We start from the raw sequence: 18,256 nt of genomic DNA on the forward strand, positions 1-18,256 counted from the left end.
GCTTGGAAAGCTGTTGCTCAGCCTCATCTGCCATGGCACTGCTCACACAGAGGCACAGAGACTGGTGACTGCTTGCTTGTCTTGCCACCTCGAACTTCAAAACTGTATGTGGAGGTCCGTGCCGGGCGACTCTGGCAGCCCTGCTCTGAAAATGCGAACGTCTGTAGATAGCTCGCAGCCAGAAACAGCTAGCCTGGAAAGCTGTTGCTCAGACTCATCTGCCCACGGCACTGCTCGCACAGAGGCACAGAGATTGGGGCTGCTCGCTTGTCTTGCCACCTTAAACTTCAAACGTAGCTTAGGTGGTCCGTGCATGGGGCCTCTAGCACCCCTGCTCTGAAAATGCGAACATCTGCAGATAGCTCGCAGCCGGAAAGAGCTAGCCTGGAAAGCTGTTGCTCAGCCTCATCTGCCCATGGTACTGCTCGCACAGAGGCACAGAGACTGGGGCTGCTTGCTTGTCTTGCCCCCTCAAACTTCAAAGGTATCTTGGGGTGTCCATGCAGGGGCCTACGCAGCCCTGCTCCGTAAATGCGAACGTCTGCAGATAGCTCGCAGCCAGAAAGATCTAGCCTGGAAAGCTGTTGCTCAGCCTCATCTGCCCATGGCACTGCTCGCACAGAGGCACAGAGACTGGGGCTGCTTGCTTGTACTGCCACCTAAAACTTCAAAAGTATCTTAGGTGGACCGTGGCGGAAGCTTCCGGCAGCCCTGCTCCGAAAATGTGAACGTCTGCAGATAGCTCTCAGCCAGAAAGAGCTGGCATGGAAAGCTGTTGGTCAGCCTCATCTGCCCATGACACTGCTCGCACAGAGGCACAGAGACTGGGGCTGCTTGCTTGTCTTGCAACCTCAAACTTCAAATGTATCTTAGGTGGTCCGTACCGGGCGTCTCCGGTAGCCCTGCTCTGAAAATGTGAACGTCTGCAGATAGCTCGCAGGCAGAAAGAGCTAGCCTGGAAAGCTGTTGCTCAGCCTCATCTGCACATGGCACTGCTCGCACAGAGGCACAGAGACTGGGGCTGCTTTCTTGTCTTGCCCACTCAAACTTCAAACGTATCTTTGAGTGTCCATGCGGGGGCCTACACAGTCCTGCTCCGAACATGCGAACGTCTGCAGATAGCTAGCAGCCAGAAAGAGCGAGCTTGGAAAGCTGTTGCTCAGCCTCATCTGCCCATGGCACTGCTCGCACAGAGGCACAGAGACTGAGGCTGCTTGCTTTTCTTGCCCCCTCAAAATTAAAACGTATATTAGGTGGACCGTGCCGTGCGCCTCTGGCAGCCCTGCTCCGAAAATGCGAACGTCTGCAGATAGATCGCAGGCAGAAAGAGCTAGCCCGGAAAACTGTTGCTCAGCCTCATCTGCCCATGGCACTGCTCACACAGAGGCACAGACACTGGCGCTGCTTGCTTGTACTGCCCTCTCAAACTTCAAACGTATTTTTAGGGGTCCGTGCCGGGCACATTCAGCAGTCCTGCCCGAAAATCCGAACGTCTGCAGATAGCTCGCAGCCAGACAGATCTAGCCGGGAAAGCTGTTGCTCAGCCTCATCTGCGAATATCACTGCTCACACAGAGGCACAGAGACTGGGGCTGCTTGCTTGTCTTGCACCCTCAAAATTCAAACGTATATTAGGTGGACCGTCCCGTGCGCCTCTGGCAGCCCTGCTCCGAAAATGAGAACGTCTGCAGATAGATCGCAGCCAGAAAGAGCTAGCCTGGAAAGCTGTTGCTCAGCCTCATCTGCCCATGGCACTGCTCGCACAGAGGCACAGAGACTGGGGCTGCTTGCTTGTCTTGCCACCTTAAACTTCAAACGTAGCTTAGGTGGTCCCTGCATGGGGCCTCTAGCACCCCTGCTCTGAAAATGCGAACATCAGCAGATTGCTCACAGCCAGAAACAGCTAGCCTGGAAAGCTGTTGCTCAGACTCATCTGCCCATGGCACTGCTTGCACAGAGGCACAGAGACTGGGGCTGCTTGCTTGTTTTGCCCCCTCAAACTCCAAACGTATCTTTGTGTATCCATGCGGGGGCCTACACAGCCGTGCTCTGAAAAGGCGAACGTCTGCAGATAGCTCGCAGCCAGAAAGAGCTAGCCTGGAAAGCTCTTGCTCAGCCTCATCTGCCCATGGCACTGCTCGCACAGAGGCACAGAGACTGGGGCTGCTTGCTTGTCTTGCCCCCTCACACTTCAAACGTAGTTTCGGGTATCCATGCAGGGGCCTACGCAGCCCTGCTCTGAAAATGCGGACGTCTGTAGATAGCTCGCAGCCAGAAACAGCTAGCCTGGAAAGCTGTTGCTCAGACTCATCTGCCCACGGCACTGCTCGCACAGAGGCACAGAGATTGGGGCTGCTCGCTTGTCTTGCCACCTTAAACTTCAAACGTAGCTTAGGTGGTCCGTGCATGGGGCCTCTAGCACCCCTGCTCTGAAAATGCGAACATCTGCAGATAGCTCGCAGCCGGAAAGAGCTAGCCTGGAAAGCTGTTGCTCAGCCTCATCTGCCCATGGTACTGCTCGCACAGAGGCACAGAGACTGGGGCTGCTTGCTTGTCTTGCCCCCTCAAACTTCAAAGGTATCTTGGGGTGTCCATGCAGGGGCCTACGCAGCCCTGCTCCGTAAATGCGAACGTCTGCAGATAGCTCGCAGCCAGAAAGATCTAGCCTGGAAAGCTGTTGCTCAGCCTCATCTGCCCATGGCACTGCTCGCACAGAGGCACAGAGACTGGGGCTGCTTGCTTGTACTGCCACCTAAAACTTCAAAAGTATCTTAGGTGGACCGTGGCGGAAGCTTCCGGCAGCCCTGCTCCGAAAATGTGAACGTCTGCAGATAGCTCTCAGCCAGAAAGAGCTGGCATGGAAAGCTGTTGGTCAGCCTCATCTGCCCATGACACTGCTCGCACAGAGGCACAGAGACTGGGGCTGCTTGCTTGTCTTGCAACCTCAAACTTCAAATGTATCTTAGGTGGTCCGTACCGGGCGTCTCCGGTAGCCCTGCTCTGAAAATGTGAACGTCTGCAGATAGCTCGCAGGCAGAAAGAGCTAGCCTGGAAAGCTGTTGCTCAGCCTCATCTGCACATGGCACTGCTCGCACAGAGGCACAGAGACTGGGGCTGCTTTCTTGTCTTGCCCACTCAAACTTCAAACGTATCTTTGAGTGTCCATGCGGGGGCTACACAGTCCTGCTCCGAACATGCGAACGTCTGCAGATAGCTAGCAGCCAGAAAGAGCGAGCTTGGAAAGCTGTTGCTCAGCCTCATCTGCCCATGGCACTGCTCGCACAGAGGCACAGAGACTGAGGCTGCTTGCTTTTCTTGCCCCCTCAAAATTAAAACGTATATTAGGTGGACCGTGCCGTGCGCCTCTGGCAGCCCTGCTCCGAAAATGCGAACGTCTGCAGATAGATCGCAGGCAGAAAGAGCTAGCCCGGAAAACTGTTGCTCAGCCTCATCTGCCCATGGCACTGCTCACACAGAGGCACAGACACTGGCGCTGCTTGCTTGTACTGCCCTCTCAAACTTCAAACGTATTTTTAGGGGTCCGTGCCGGGCACATTCAGCAGTCCTGCCCGAAAATCCGAACGTCTGCAGATAGCTCGCAGCCAGACAGATCTAGCCGGGAAAGCTGTTGCTCAGCCTCATCTGCGAATATCACTGCTCGCACAGAGGCACAGAGACTGGGGCTGCTTGCTTGTCTTGCCACCTTAAACTTCAAACGTAGCTTAGGTGGTCCGTGCATGGGGCCTCTAGCACCCCTGCTCTGAAAATGCGAACATCAGCAGATTGCTCACAGCCAGAAACAGCTAGCCTGGAAAGCTGTTGCTCAGACTCATCTGCCCATGGCACTGCTTGCACAGAGGCACAGAGACTGGGGCTGCTTGCTTGTTTTGCCCCCTCAAACTCCAAACGTATCTTTGTGTATCCATGCGGGGGCCTACACAGCCGTGCTCTGAAAAGGCGAACGTCTGCAGATAACTGGCAGCCAGAAAGATCTAGCCTGGAAAGCTGTTGCTCAGCCTCATCTGCCCATGGCACTGCTCGCACAGAGGCACACAGACTGGTGACTGCTTGCTTGTCTTGCCCCTCAAACTTCAAAACTGTATCTGGTGGTCCGTGCCGGGCGACTCTCGCAGCCCTGCTCTGAAAATTTGAATGTCTGCAGATAGCTCGCAGCCAGAAATAGCTAGCCTGGAAAGCTGTTGCTCAGCCTCATCTGCCCATGGCACTGCTCGCACAGAGGCACAGAGACTGGGGCTGCTTGCTTTTCTTGCCCCCTCAAAATTACAAACGTATATTAGGTGGACCGTGCCGTGCGCCTCTGGCAGCCCTGCTCCGAAAATGCGAACGTCTGCAGATAGATCGCAGGCAGAAAGAGCTAGCCTGGAAAACTGTTGCTCAGCCTCATCTGCCCATGGCACTGCTCAAACAGAGGCACAGAGACTGGCGCTGCTTGCTTGTACTGCCCCCTCAAACTTCAAACGTATTTTTAGGGGTACGTGCTGGGCATATTCAGCAGTCCTGCTCCGAAAATGCGAACGTCTGCAGATAGCTCGCAGCCAGAAAGAGCTAGCCTGGAAAGCTGTTGCTCAGACTCATCTGCGAATATCACTGGTCGCACAGAGGCACAGAGAATGGGGCTGCTTGCTTGTCTTGCCCCCGCAAACTTCAAACGTATCTTTGGGTGTCCATGCAGGGCCTACACAGACCTGCTCAGAAAATGCGAATGTCTGCAGATAGCTCGCAGGCAGAAAGAGCTAGCCTGGAAAGCTGTTGCTCAGCCTCATCTGCCCATGGCACTGCTTGCACAGAGGCACAGAGACTGGTGACTGCTTGCTTGTCTTGCCACCTCGAACTTCAAAACTGTATGTGGAGGTCCGTGCCGGGCGACTCTGGCAGCCCTGCTCTGAAAATGCGAACGTCTGCAGATAGCTCGCAGCCAGAAAAAGCTAGCCTGGAAAGCTGTTGCTCAGCCTCATCTGCCCATGGCACTGCTCGCACAGAGGCACAGAGACTGGGGCTGCTTGCTTGTCTTGCCCCCTCACACTTCAAACGTAGTTTTGGGTGTCCATGCAGGGGCCTACGCAGCCCTGCTCTGAAAATGCGAACGTCTGCAGATAGCTCGCAGCCAGAAAGAGCTAGCATGGAAAGCTGTTGCTCAGCCTCATCTGCCCATGGCACTGCTTGCACAGAGGCACAGAGACTGGTGACTGCTTGCTTGTCTTGCCACCTCGAACTTCAAAACTGTATGTGGAGGTCCGTGCCGGGCGACTCTGGCAGCCCTGCTCTGAAAATGCGAACGTCTGCAGATAGCTCGCAGACGGAAAGAGCTAGCCTGGAAAGCTGTTGCTCAGCCTCATCTGCCCATGGCACTGCTCGCACAGAGGCACAGGGACTGGGGCTGCTTGCTTGTCTTGCAACCTCAAACTTCAAATGTATCTTACGTGGTCCGTACCGGGCTTCTCCGGTAGCCCTGCTCTGAAAATGTGAACGTCTGCAGATTGCTCGCAGCCAGAAATAGCTAGCCTGGAAAGCTGTTGCTCAGCCTCATCTGCCCATGGCACTGATCGCACACAGGCACAGAGACTGGGGCTGCTTGCTTGTCTTGCCCCCCCAAATTTCAAAAGTGTCTTTAGGTGTCCGTGCCGGGCACATTCAGCACTCCTGCTCCGAACATGCGAACGTCTGCAGATAGCTCGCAGCCAGAAAGAGCGAGCTTGGAAAGCTGTTGCTCAGCCTCATCTGCCATGGCACTGCTCACACAGAGGCACAGAGACTGGTGACCGCTTGCTTGTCTTGCCCCTCAAACTTCAAAAATGTATCTGGTGGTCCGTGCCGGGCGACTCTGGCAGCCCTGCTCTGAAAATTTGAATGTCTGCAGATAGCTCGCAGCCAGAAATAGCTAGCCTGGAAAGCTGTTGCTCAGCCTCATCTGCCCATGGCACTGCTCGCACAGAGGCACAGAGACTGGGGCTGCTTGCTTGTCTTGCCACCTTAAACTTCAAACTTAGCTTAGGTGGTCCGTGGATGGGGCCTCTAGCACCCCTGCTCTGAAAATGCGAACATCTGCAGATTGCTCGCAGCCAGAAACAGCTAGCCTGGAAAGCTGTTGCTCAGACTCATCTGCCCATGGCACTGCTCGCACAGAGGCACAGAGACTGGGGCTGCTTGCTTGTCTTGCCACCTCAAAATTCAAACGTAAATTGGGATTCCGTGGAGTGTGCCTCCGGCAGCCCTGCTCCGAAAATGCGAAAATCTGCAGATATTTCGCAGCCAGAAAGAGCTAGCCTGGAAAGTTGTTGCTCAGCCTCATCTGCCCATGGCACTGCTCGCACAAAGGCACAGAGACTGGGGCTGCTTGCTTGTCTTGCCCACTCAAACTTCAAACGTAGCTTAGGTGGTCCGTGCCTGGCGCCTCCTGCAGCACTGCTCCCAAAATGCGAACGTCTGCAGATAACTGGCAGCCAGAAAGAGCTAGCCTGGAAAGCTGTTGCTCAGCCTCATCTGCCCATGGCACTGCTCGCACAGAGGCACAGAGACTGGGGCTGCTTGCTTGTCTTGCCCACTCAATCTCCAAACGTATCTTTGGGTGTCCATGCGGGGGCCTACACAGCCCTGCTCCGAAAATGCGAACGTCTGCAGATTGCTCGCAGCCAGAAAGAACTAGCCTGGAAAGCTGTTGCTCAGCCTCATCTGCCCATGGCACTGCTCGCACAGAGGCACAGAGACTGGGGCTGCTTGCTTGTCTTGCAACCTCAAACTTCAAATGTATCTTAGGTGGTCCGTACCGGGCGTCTCCGGTAGCCCTGCTCTGAAAATGTGAACGTCTGCAGATTGCTCGCAGCCAGAAATAGCTAGCCTGGAAAGCTGTTGCTCAGCCTCATCTGCCCATGGCACTGCTCACACAGAGGCACAGAGACTGGGGCTGCTTGCTTGTCTTGCCCCCCCAAATTTCAAAAGTGTCTTTAGGTGTCCGTGCCGGGCACATTCAGCACTCCTGCTCCGAACATGCGAACGTCTGCAGATAGCTCGCAGCCAGAAAGAGCGAGCTTGGAAAGCTGTTGCTCAGCCTCATCTGCCATGGCACTGCTCACACAGAGGCACAGAGACTGGTGACCGCTTGCTTGTCTTGCCCCTCAAACTTCAAAAATGTATCTGGTGGTCCGTGCCGGGCGACTCTGGCAGCCCTGCTCTGAAAATTTGAATGTCTGCAGATAGCTCGCAGCCGGAAATAGCTAGCCTGGAAAGCTGTTGCTCAGCCTCATCTGCCCATGGCACTGCTCGCACAGAGGCACAGAGACTGGGGCTGCTTGCTTGTCTTGCCACCTTAAACTTCAAACTTAGCTTAGGTGGTCCGTGGATGGGGCCTCTAGCACCCCTGCTCTGAAAATGCGAACATCTGCAGATTGCTCGCAGCCAGAAACAGCTAGCCTGGAAAGCTGTTGCTCAGACTCATCTGCCCATGGCACTGCTCGCACAGAGGCACAGAGACTGGGGCTGCTTGCTTGTCTTGCCACCTCAAAATTCAAACGTAAATTGGGATTCCGTGGAGTGTGCCTCCGGCAGCCCTGCTCCGAAAATGCGAAAATCTGCAGATATTTCGCAGCCAGAAAGAGCTAGCCTGGAAAGTTGTTGCTCAGCCTCATCTGCCCATGGCACTTCTCGCACAAAGGCACAGAGACTGGGGCTGCTTGCTTGTCTTGCCCACTCAAACTTCAAACGTAGCTTAGGTGGTCCGTGCCTGGCGCCTCCTGCAGCACTGCTCCCAAAATGCGAACGTCTGCAGATAACTGGCAGCCAGAAAGAGCTAGCCTGGAAAGCTGTTGCTCAGCCTCATCTGCCCATGGCACTGCTCGCACAGAGGCACAGAGACTGGGGCTGCTTGCTTGTCTTGCCCACTCAATCTCCAAACGTATCTTTGGGTGTCCATGCGGGGGCCTACACAGCCCTGCTCCGAAAATGCGAACGTCTGCAGATTGCTCGCAGCCAGAAAGAACTAGCCTGGAAAGCTGTTGCTCAGCCTCATCTGCCCATGGCACTGCTCGCACAGAGGCACAGAGACTGGTGACTGCTTGCTTGTCTTGCCACCTCGAACTTCAAAACTGTATGTGGAGGTCCGTGTCGGGCGACTCTGGCAGCCCTGCTCTGAAAATGCGAACGTCTGCAGATAGCTCGCAGCCGGAAAGAGCTAGCCTGGAAAGCTGTTGCTCAGCCTCATCTGCCCATGGCACTGCTCGCACAGAGGCACAGAGACTGGGGCTGCTTGCTTGTCTTGCAACCTCAAACTTCAAATGTATCTTAGGTGGTCCGTACCGGGCGTCTCCGGTAGCCCTGCTCTGAAAATGTGAACGTCTGCAGATTGCTCGCAGCCAGAAATAGCTAGCCTGGAAAGCTGTTGCTCAGCCTCATCTGCCCATGGCACTGCTCGCACAGAGGCACAGAGACTGGGGCTGCTTGCTTGTCTTGCCCCCCCAAATTTCAAAAGTGTCTTTCGGTGTCCGTGCCGGGCACATTCAGCACTCCTGCTCCGAACATGCGAACGTCTGCAGATAGCTCGCAGCCAGAAAGAGCGAGCTTGGAAAGCTCTTGCTCAGCCTCATCTGCCATGGCACTGCTCACACAGAGGCACAGAGACTGGGGCTATTTGCTTGTCTTGCCACCTCAAAATTCAAACGAATCTTAGGTGGACCGTGCAGGGAGTTTCCGGCAGTCCTGCTCCGAAAATGCGAACGTCTGCAGATAGCTCGCAGCCAGAAACAGCTAGCCTGGAAAGCTGTTGCTCAGCCTCATCTGCCCATGGCACTGCTCGCACAGAGGCACAGAGACTGGGGATGCTTGCTTGTTTTCCCCCTCACACTTCAAACGTAGCTTAGGTGGTCCGTGCCTGGCGCCTCCTGCAGCACTGCTCCCAAAACGCGAACGTCTGCAGATAGCTCGCAGCGAGAAAGAGCTAGCCTGGAAAGCTGTTGCTCAGCCTCATCTGCCCATGGCACTGCTCGCACAGAGGCACAGAGACTGGGGCTGCTTGCTTGTCTTGCCACCTCAAACTTCAAACGTAGCTTGGGTGGTCCGTGCATGGGGCCTCTAGCACCCCTGCTCTGAAAATTTGAATGTCTGCAGATAGCTCGCAGCCAGAAAGAGCTAGCCTGGAAAGCTGTTGCTCAGCCTCATCTGCCCATGGCACTGCTTGCACAGAGGCACAGAGACTGGGGACTGCTTGCTTGTCTTGCCATCTCGAACTTCAAAACTGTATGTGGAGGTCCGTGCCGGGCGACTCTGGCAGCCCTGCTCTGAAAATGCGAACGTCTGCAGATAGCTCGCAGGCAGAAAGAGCTAGCCTGGAAAGCTGTTGCTCAGCCTCATCTGCCCATGGCACTGCTCGCACAGAGGCACAGAGACTGGGGCTGTTTGCTTGTCTTGCCACCTAAAACTTCAAACGTACCTCAGAGGGTTCGTGACGGGCGCCTCTGGCAGCCCTGCTCTGAAAATGCGAACGTCTGCAGATAGCTCGCAGCCAGAAAGAGCTAGCCTGGAAAGCTGTTGCTCAGCCTCATCTGCCCATGGCACTGCTTGCACAGAGGCACAGAGACTGTGGCTGCTTGCTTGTTTTGCCAAATCAAACTCCAAACGTATCTTTGGGTGTCCATGCAGGGGCCTACGCAGCCCTGCTCTGAAAATGCGAACGTCTGCAGATAGCTCGCAGCCAGAAAGAGCTAGCCTGGAAAGCTGTTGCTCAGCCTCATCTGCCCATGGCACTGCTCGCACAGAGGCACAGAGACTGGGGCTGCTTGCTTGTACTGCCAACTAAAACTTCAAACTTATCTTTTGGTGTCCATGCAGGGTCCTACACAGCCCTGCTCTGAAAATGCGAACGTCTGCAGATAGCTCGCAGCCAGAAAGAGCTAGCCTGGAAAGCTGTTGCTGAGCCTCATCTGCCCATGGCACTGCTCGCACAGAGGCACAGAGACTGGGGCTGCTTGCTTGTCTTGCCCCCACAAACTTCAAACTTATCTTTTGGTGTCCATGCAGGGTCCTACGCAGCCCTGCTCTGAAAATGCGAACGTCTGCAGATAGCTCGCAGCCAGAAAGAGCTAGCCTGGAAAGCTGTTGCTCAGCCTCATCTGCCCATGGCACTGCTTGCACAGAGGCACAGAGACTGGTGACTGCTTGCTTGTCTTGCCACCTCGAACTTCAAAACTGTATGTAGAGGTCCGTGCCGGGCGACTCTGGCAGCCCTGCTCTAAAAATGCGAACGTCTGTAGATAGCTCGCATCCAGAAAGAGCTAGCCTGGAAAGCTGTTGCTCAGCCTCATCTGCCCATGGCACTGCTCGCACAGAGGCACAGAGACTGGGGCTGCTTGCTTGTCTTGCCCCCTCACACTTCAAACGTATCTTTGGGTGTCCATGCGGGGGCCTACACAGCCCTGCTCCGTAAATGCGAACGTCTGCAGATAGCTCGCAGCCAGAAAGAGCTAGCCTGGAAAGCTCTTGCTCAGCCTCATCTGCCCATGGCACTGCTCGCACAGAGGCACAGAGACTGGGGCTGCTTGCTTGTCTTGCAACCTCAAACTTCAAATGTATCTTAGGTGGTCCGTACCGGGCGTCTCCGGTAGCCCTGCTCTGAAAATGTGAACGTCTGCAGATTGCTCGCAGCCAGAAATAGCTAGCCTGGAAAGCTGTTGCTCAGCCTCATCTGCCCATGGCACTGCTCACACAGAGGCACAGAGACTGGGGCTGCTTGCTTGTCTTGCCCCCCCAAATTTCAAAAGTGTCTTTAGGTGTCCGTGCCGGGCACATTCAGCACTCCTGCTCCGAACATGCGAACGTCTGCAGATAGCTCGCAGCCAGAAACAGCTAGCCTGGAAAGCTGTTGCTCAGCCTCATCTGCCCATGGCACTGCTCGCACAGAGGCACAGAGACTGGAGATGCTTGCTTTTTTTCCCCCTCACACTTCAAACGTAGCTTAGGTGGTCCGTGCCTGGCGCCTCCTGCAGCACTGCTCCCAAAACGCGAACGTCTGCAGATAGCTCGCAGCAAGAAAGAGCTAGCCTAGAAAGCTGTTGCTCAGCCTCATCTGCCCATGGCACTGCTCGCACAGAGGCACAGAGACTGGGGCTGCTTGCTTGTCTTGCCACCTTAAACTTCAAACGTAGCTTGGGTGGTCCGTGCATGGGGCCTCTAGCACCCCTGCTCTGAAAATGCGAACGTCTGCAGATAGCTCGCAGGCAGAAAGAGCTAGCCTGGAAAGCTGTTGCTCAGCCTCATCTGCCCATGGCACTGCTCGCACAGAGGCACAGAGACTGGTGACTGCTTGCTTGTCTTGCCATCTCGAACTTCAAAACTGTATGTGGAGGTCCGTGCCGGGCGACTCTGGCAGCCCTGCTCTGAAAATGCGAACGTCTGCAGATAGCTCGCAGGCAGAAAGAGCTAGCCTGGAAAGCTGTTGCTCAGCCTCATCTGCCCATGGCACTGCTCGCACAGAGGCACAGAGACTGGGGCTGTTTGCTTGTCTTGCCACCTCAAACTTCAAACGTACCTCAGAGGGTTCGTGACGGGCGCCTCTGGCAGCCCTGCTCTGAAAATGCGAACGTCTGCAGATAGCTCGCAGCCAGAAAGAGCTAGCCTGGAAAGCTGTTGCTCAGCCTCATCTGCCCATGGCACTGCTTGCACAGAGGCACAGAGACTGTGGCTGCTTGCTTGTTTTGCCACCTCAAACTCCAAACGAATCTTTGGGTGTCCATGCAGGGGCCTATGCAGCCCTGCTCTGAAAATGCGAACGTCTGCAGATAGCTCGCAGCCAGAAAGAGCTAGCCTGGAAAGCTGTTGCTCAGCCTCATCTGCCCATGGCACTGCTCGCACAGAGGCACAGAGACTGGGGCTGCTTGCTTGTACTGCCAACTAAAACTTCAAAATATCTTAGGTGGACCGTGCCGTAAGCTTCCGGCAGCACTGCTCCGAAAATGCGAACGTCTGCAGATAGCTGGCAGCCAGAAAGAGCTAGCCTGGAAAGCTGTTGCTGAGCCTCATCTGCCCATGGCACTGCTCGCACAGAGGCACAGAGACTGGGGCTGCTTGCTTGTCTTGCCCCCGCAAACTTCAAACTTATCTTTTGGTGTCCATGCAGGGTCCTACGCAGCCCTGCTCTTAAAATGCGAACGTCTGCAGATAGCTCGCAGCCAGAAAGAGCTAGCCTGGAAAGCTGTTGCTCAGCCTCATCTGCCCATGGCACTGCTTGCACAGAGGCACAGAGACTGGTGACTGCTTGCTTGTCTTGCCACCTCGAACTTCAAAACTGTATGTGGAGGTCCGTGCTGGGCGACTCTGGCAGCCCTGCTCTGAAAATGCGAACGTCTGTAGATAGCTCGCATCCAGAAAGAGCTAGCCTGGAAAGCTGTTGCTCAGCCTCATCTGCCCACGGCACTTCTCGCACAGAGGCACAGAGACTGGGGCTGCTTGCTTGTCTTGCCACCTTAAACTTCAAACGTAGCTTAGGTGGTCCGTGCATGGGGCCTCTAGCACCCCTGCTCTGAAAATGCGAACATCTGCAGATAGCTCGCAGCCAGAAACAGCTAGCCTGGAAAGCTGTTGCTCAGACTCATCTGCCCATGGCACTGCTCGCACAGAGGCACAGAGACTGGGGCTGCTTGCTTGTCTTGAAACCTCAAACTTCAAACGTATCTTTGGGTGTCCATGCGGGGGCCTACACAGCCCTGCTCTGAAAATGCGAACGTCTGCAGATTGCTCGCAGCCAGAAAGAGCTAGCCTGGAAAGCTGTTGCTCAGCCTCATCTGCCCATGGCACTGCTCGCACAGAGGCACAGAGACTGGGGCTGCTTGCTTGTACTGCCACCTAAAACTTCAAAAGTATCTTAGGTGAACCGTGGCGGAAGCTTCCGGCAGCCCTGCTCCGTAAATGCGAACGTCTGCAGATAGCTCGCAGCCAGAAACAGCTAGCCTGGAAAGCTCTTGCTCAGCCTCATCTGCCCATGGCACTGCTCGCACAGAGGCACAGAGACTGGGGCTGCTTGCTTGTCTTGAAACCTCAAACTTCAAACGTATCTTTGGGTGTCCATGCGGGGGCCTACACAGCCCTGCTCTGAAAATGCGAACGTCTGCACATAGCTCGCAGCCAGAAAGAGCTAGCCTGGAAAGCTGTTGCTCAGCCTCATCTGCCCATGGCACTGCTCGCACAGAGGCACAGAGACTGGGGCTGCTTGCTTGTCTTCCCACCTCAAACTTCAAATGTATCTTAGGTGGTCCGTACTGGGCGTCTCCGGTAGCCCTGCTCTGAAAATGTGAACGTCTGCAGATAGCTCGCAGCCAGAAATAGCTAGCCTGGAAAGCTGTTGCTGAGCCTCATCTGCCCATGGCACTGCTCACACAGAGGCACAGAGACTGGGGCTGCTTGCTTGTCTTGCCCCCCCAAATTTCAAAAGTGTCTTTAGGGGTCCGTGCCGGGCACATTCAGCACTCCTGCTCCGAACATGCGAACGTCTGCAGATAGCTCGCAGCCAGAAAGAGCGAGCTTGGAAAGCTGTTGCTCAGCCTCATCTGCCATGGCACTGCTCGCACAGAGGCACAGAGACTGGGGCTACTTGCTTGTCTTGCCACCTCAAAATTCAAACGAATCTTAGGTGGACCGTGCAGGGAGCTTCCGGCAGCCCTGCTCTGAAAATGCGAACGTCTGCAGATAGCTCGCAGCCAGAAAGAGCTAGCCTGGAAAGCTGTTGCTCAGCCTCATCTGCCCATGGCACTGCTCGCACAGAGGCACAGAGACTGGTGACTGCTTGCTTGTCTTGCCCCTCAAACTTCAAAACTGTATCTGGTGGTCCGTGCAGGGCGACTCTGGCAGCCCTGCTCTGAAAATTTGAATGTCTACAGATAGCTCGCAGCCAGAAAGAGCTAGCCTGGAAAGCTGTTGCTCAGCCTCATCTGCCCACGGCACTGCTCGCACAGAGGCACAGAGACTGGGGCTGCTTGCTTGTCTTGCCCCCTTCAACATTAAACGTATCTTTGGGTGTCCATGCAGGGGCCTACGCAGCCCTGCTCCGTAAATGCGAACGTCTGCAGATAGCTCGCAGGCAGAAAGAACTAGCCTGGAAAGCTGTTGCTCAGCCTCATCTGCCCATGGCACTGCTCGCACAGAGGCACAGAGACTGGGGCTGCTTGCTTGTCTTGCCACCTCAAACTTCAAACGTATCTTTAAGGGTCCGTGCAGGGAGCTTCCGGAATCCCTGCTCCGAAAATGCGAACGTCTGCAGATAGCTCGCAGCCAGAAGAGGCTAGCCTGGAAAGCTGTTGCTCAGCCTCATCTGCCCAAGGCACTGCTAGCACAGAGGCACAGAGACTGGGCTGCTTGCTTGTCTTGCCACCTCAAACTTCAAATGTAACTTTTGGGGTCCGTGCAGAGGGCCTTCCGTCAGCTCTGCCCAGGAAATGCGAATGTCTGCATATAGATCGCAGGCAGTAAGAGCTAGCCTGGAAAGCTGTTGCTCAGCCTCATCTGCCCACGGCACTGATCGCACAGAGGCACAGAGACTGGGGCTGCTTGCTTGTCTCGCTACCTCAAACTTCAAAATTATGTTTGTGATTCCGTGGAGGGTGCCTCCGGCAGCCCTGCTCTGAAAATGCGAACGTCTGCAGATAGCTCGCAGCCAGAAAGAGCTAGCCTGGAAAACTGTTGCTCAGCCTCATCTGCCCATGGCACTGCTCACACAGAGGCACAGAGACTGGGGCTGCTTGCTTGTCTTGCCACATCAAACTTCAAACTTAAGATTGGTATTCCGTGGAGGGTGCCTCCGGCAGCCATATTCCGAAAATGCGAACGTCTGCAGATAGAACGCAGGCAGAAAGAGCTAGCCCGGAAAGCTGTTGCTCAGCCTCATCTGCGAATATCACTGCTCGCACAGAGGCACAGAGACTGGGGCTGCTTGCTTGTCTTGCCACCTCAAACTTCAGACGTACCTCAGATGGTTCGTGACGTGCGACTCCGGCAGCCCTGCTCTGAAAATGCGAACGTCTGCAGATAGCTCGCAGCCATAAAGAGCTAGCCTGGAAAGCTCTTGCTCAGCCTCATCTGCCCATGGCACTGCTCGCACAGAGGCACAGAGACTGGGGCTACTTGCTTGTCTTGCCCCCGCAAACTTCAAACGTATCTTTGGGTGTCCATGCAGGGGCCTACGCAGCCCTGCTCAGAAAATGCGAATGTCTGCAGATAGCTCGCAGCTAGAAATAGCTAGCCTGGAAAGCTGTTGCTCAGCCTCATCTGCCCATGGCACTGCTTGCACAGAGGCACAGAGACTGGTGACTGCTTGCTTGTCTTGCCACCTCGAACTTCAAAACTGTATGTGGAGGTCCGTGCCAGGCGACTCTGGCAGCCCTGCTCTGAAAATACGAACGTCTGCAGATAGCTCGCAGCCAGAAAGAGCAAGCCTGGAAAGCTGTTGCTCAGCCTCATCTGCCCATGGCACTGCTCGCACAGAGGCACAGAGACTGGGGCTGCTTGCTTGTCTTGCCACCTCAAACTTCAAACGTATCTTTGGGTGTCCATGCGGGGGCCTACGCAGCCCTGCTCTGAAAATGTGAACGTCTGCAGATAGCTCGCAGCCAGAAATAGCTAGCCCAGAAAGCTGTTGCTCAGCCTCATCTGCCCATGGCACTGCTCGCACAGAGGCACAGAGACTGGGGCTGCTTGCTTGTCTTGCCACCTCAAACTTGAAACGTACCTCAGATGGTTCGTGACGTGCGCCTCTGGCAGCCCTGCTCTGAAAATGCGAAAGTCTGCAGATAGCTCGCAGCCAGAAAGAGCTAGCCTGGAAAGCTGTTGCTCAGCCTCATCTGCCCATGGCACTGCTCGCACAGAGGCACAGAGACTGGGGCTGCTTGCTTGTCTTGCCCCCGCAAACTTCAAACGTATCTTTGGGTGTCCATGCCGGGGTCTACGCAGTCCTGCTCAGAAAATGCGAATGTCTGCAGATAGCTCGCAGCCAGAAAGAGCTAGCCTGGAAAGCTGTTGCTCAGCCTCATCTGCCCATGGCACTGCTTGCACAGAGGCACAGAGACTGGTGACTGCTTGCTTGTCTTGCCACCTCGAACTTCAAAACTGTATGTGGAGGTCCGTGTCGGGCGACTCTGTCAGTCCTGCTCTGAAAATGCGAACGTCTGCAGATACATCGCAGGCAGAAAGAGCTAGCCTGGAAAGCTGTTGCTCAGCCTCATCTGCCCATGGCACTGCTCGCACAGAGGCACAGAGACTGGGGCTGTTTGCTTGTCTTGCCACCTCAAACTTCAAACGTACCTCAGAGGGTTCGTGACGGGCGCCTCTGGCAGCCCTGCTCTGAAAATGCGAACGTCTGCAGATAGCTCGCAGCCAGAAAGAGCTAGCCTGGAAAGCTGTTGCTCAGCCTCATCTGCCCATGGCACTGCTTGCACAGAGGCACAGAGACTGGGGCTGCTTGCTTGTTTTGCCCCCTCAAAATTCAAACGTATCTTTGGGTGTCCATGCGGGGGCCTACGCAGCCCTGCTCTGAAAATGCGAACGTCTGCAGATAACTGGCAGCCGGAAAGAGCTAGCCCGGAAAGCTGTTGCTCAGCCTCATCTGCCCATGGCACTGCTCGCACAGAGGCACAGAGACTGGGGCTGCTTGCTTCTACTGCCACCTAAAACTTCAAAAGTATCTTAGGTGGACCGTGCCGTAAGCTTCCGACAGCACTGCTCCGAAAATGCGAACATCTGCAGATAGCTGGCAGCCAGAAAGAGCTAGCCTGGAAAGCTGTTGCTCATCCTCATCTGCACATGGCACTGCTCGCACAGAGGCACAGAGACTGGGGCTGCTTGCTTGTCTTCCCTCCTCACACTTCAAACGTAGTTTTGGGTGTCCATGCAGGGACCTACGCAGCCCTGCTCTGAAAATGCGAAAGTCTGCAGATAGCTCGCAGCCAGAAAGAGCTAGCCTGGAAAGCTCTTGCTCAGCCTCATCTGCCCATGGCACTGCTTGCACAGAGGCACAGAGACTGGTGACTGCTTGCTTGTCTTGCCACCTCAAACTTCAAAACTGTATGTGGAGGTCCGTGCCGGGCGCCTCTGGCAGCCCTGCTCTGAAAATGCGAACGTCTGCAGATAGCTCGCAGCCAGAAAGAGCTAGCCTGGAAAGCTGTTGCTCAGCCTCATCTGCCCATGGCACTGCTTGCACAGAGGCACAGAGACTGGGGCTGCTTGCTTGTTTTGCCCCCTCAAACTCCAAACGTATCTTTGGGTGTCCATGCGGGGACCTACGCAGCCCTGCTCTGAAAATGCGAACGTCTGCAGATAACTGGCAGCCGGAAAGAGCTAGCCCGGAAAGCTGTTGCTCAGCCTCATCTGCCCATGGCACTGCTCGCACAGAGGCACAGAGACTGGGGCTGCTTGCTTGTACTGCCCCCTCAAACTTCAAAAGTATCTTAGGTGGACCGTGCCGTAAGCTTCCGACAGCACTGCTCCGAAAATGCGAACATCTGCAGATAGCTGGCAGCCAGAAAGAGCTAGCCTGGAAAGCTGTTGCTCATCCTCATCTGCACATGGCACTGCTCGCACAGAGGCACAGAGACTGGGGCTGCTTGCTTGTCTTCCCTCCTCACACTTCAAACGTAGTTTTGAGTGTCCATGCAGGGACCTACGCAGCCCTGCTCTGAAAATGCGAACGTCTGCAGATAGCTCGCAGCCAGAAAGAGCTAGCCTGGAAAGGTCTTGCCCAGCCTCATCTGCCCATGGCACTGCTTGCACAGAGGCACAGAGACTGGTGACTGCTTGCTTGTCTTGCCACCTCGAACTTCAAAACTGTATGTGGAGGTCCGTGCCGGGCGACTCTGGCAGCCCTGCTCTGAAAATGCGAACGTCTGTAGATAGCTCGCAAGCAGAAAGAGTTGGCCTGGAAAGCTGTTGCTCAGCCTCATCTGCCCACGGCACTGGTCGCACAGAGGCACAGAGACTGGGGCTGCTTGCTTGTACTGCCACCTAAAACTTCAAACGTATCTTAGGTGGTCCGTGCATGGGGCCTCTAGCACCCCTGCTCTGAAAATGCGAACATCTGCAGATAGCTCGCAGCCAGAAACAGCTAGCCTGGAAAGCTGTTGCTCAGACACATCTGCCCATGGCACTGCTCGCACAGAGGCACAGAGACTGGGGCTGCTTGCTTGTCTTGAAACCTCAAACTTCAAACGTATCTTTGGGTGTCCATGCGGAGGCCTACACAGCCCTGCTCTGAAAATGCGAACGTCTGCAGA

The sequence above is a fragment of the Opisthocomus hoazin genome, chromosome 15 (assembly GCF_030867145.1).
Source record: "Opisthocomus hoazin isolate bOpiHoa1 chromosome 15, bOpiHoa1.hap1, whole genome shotgun sequence".
Classification (NCBI taxonomy): domain Eukaryota; kingdom Metazoa; phylum Chordata; class Aves; order Opisthocomiformes; family Opisthocomidae; genus Opisthocomus; species Opisthocomus hoazin.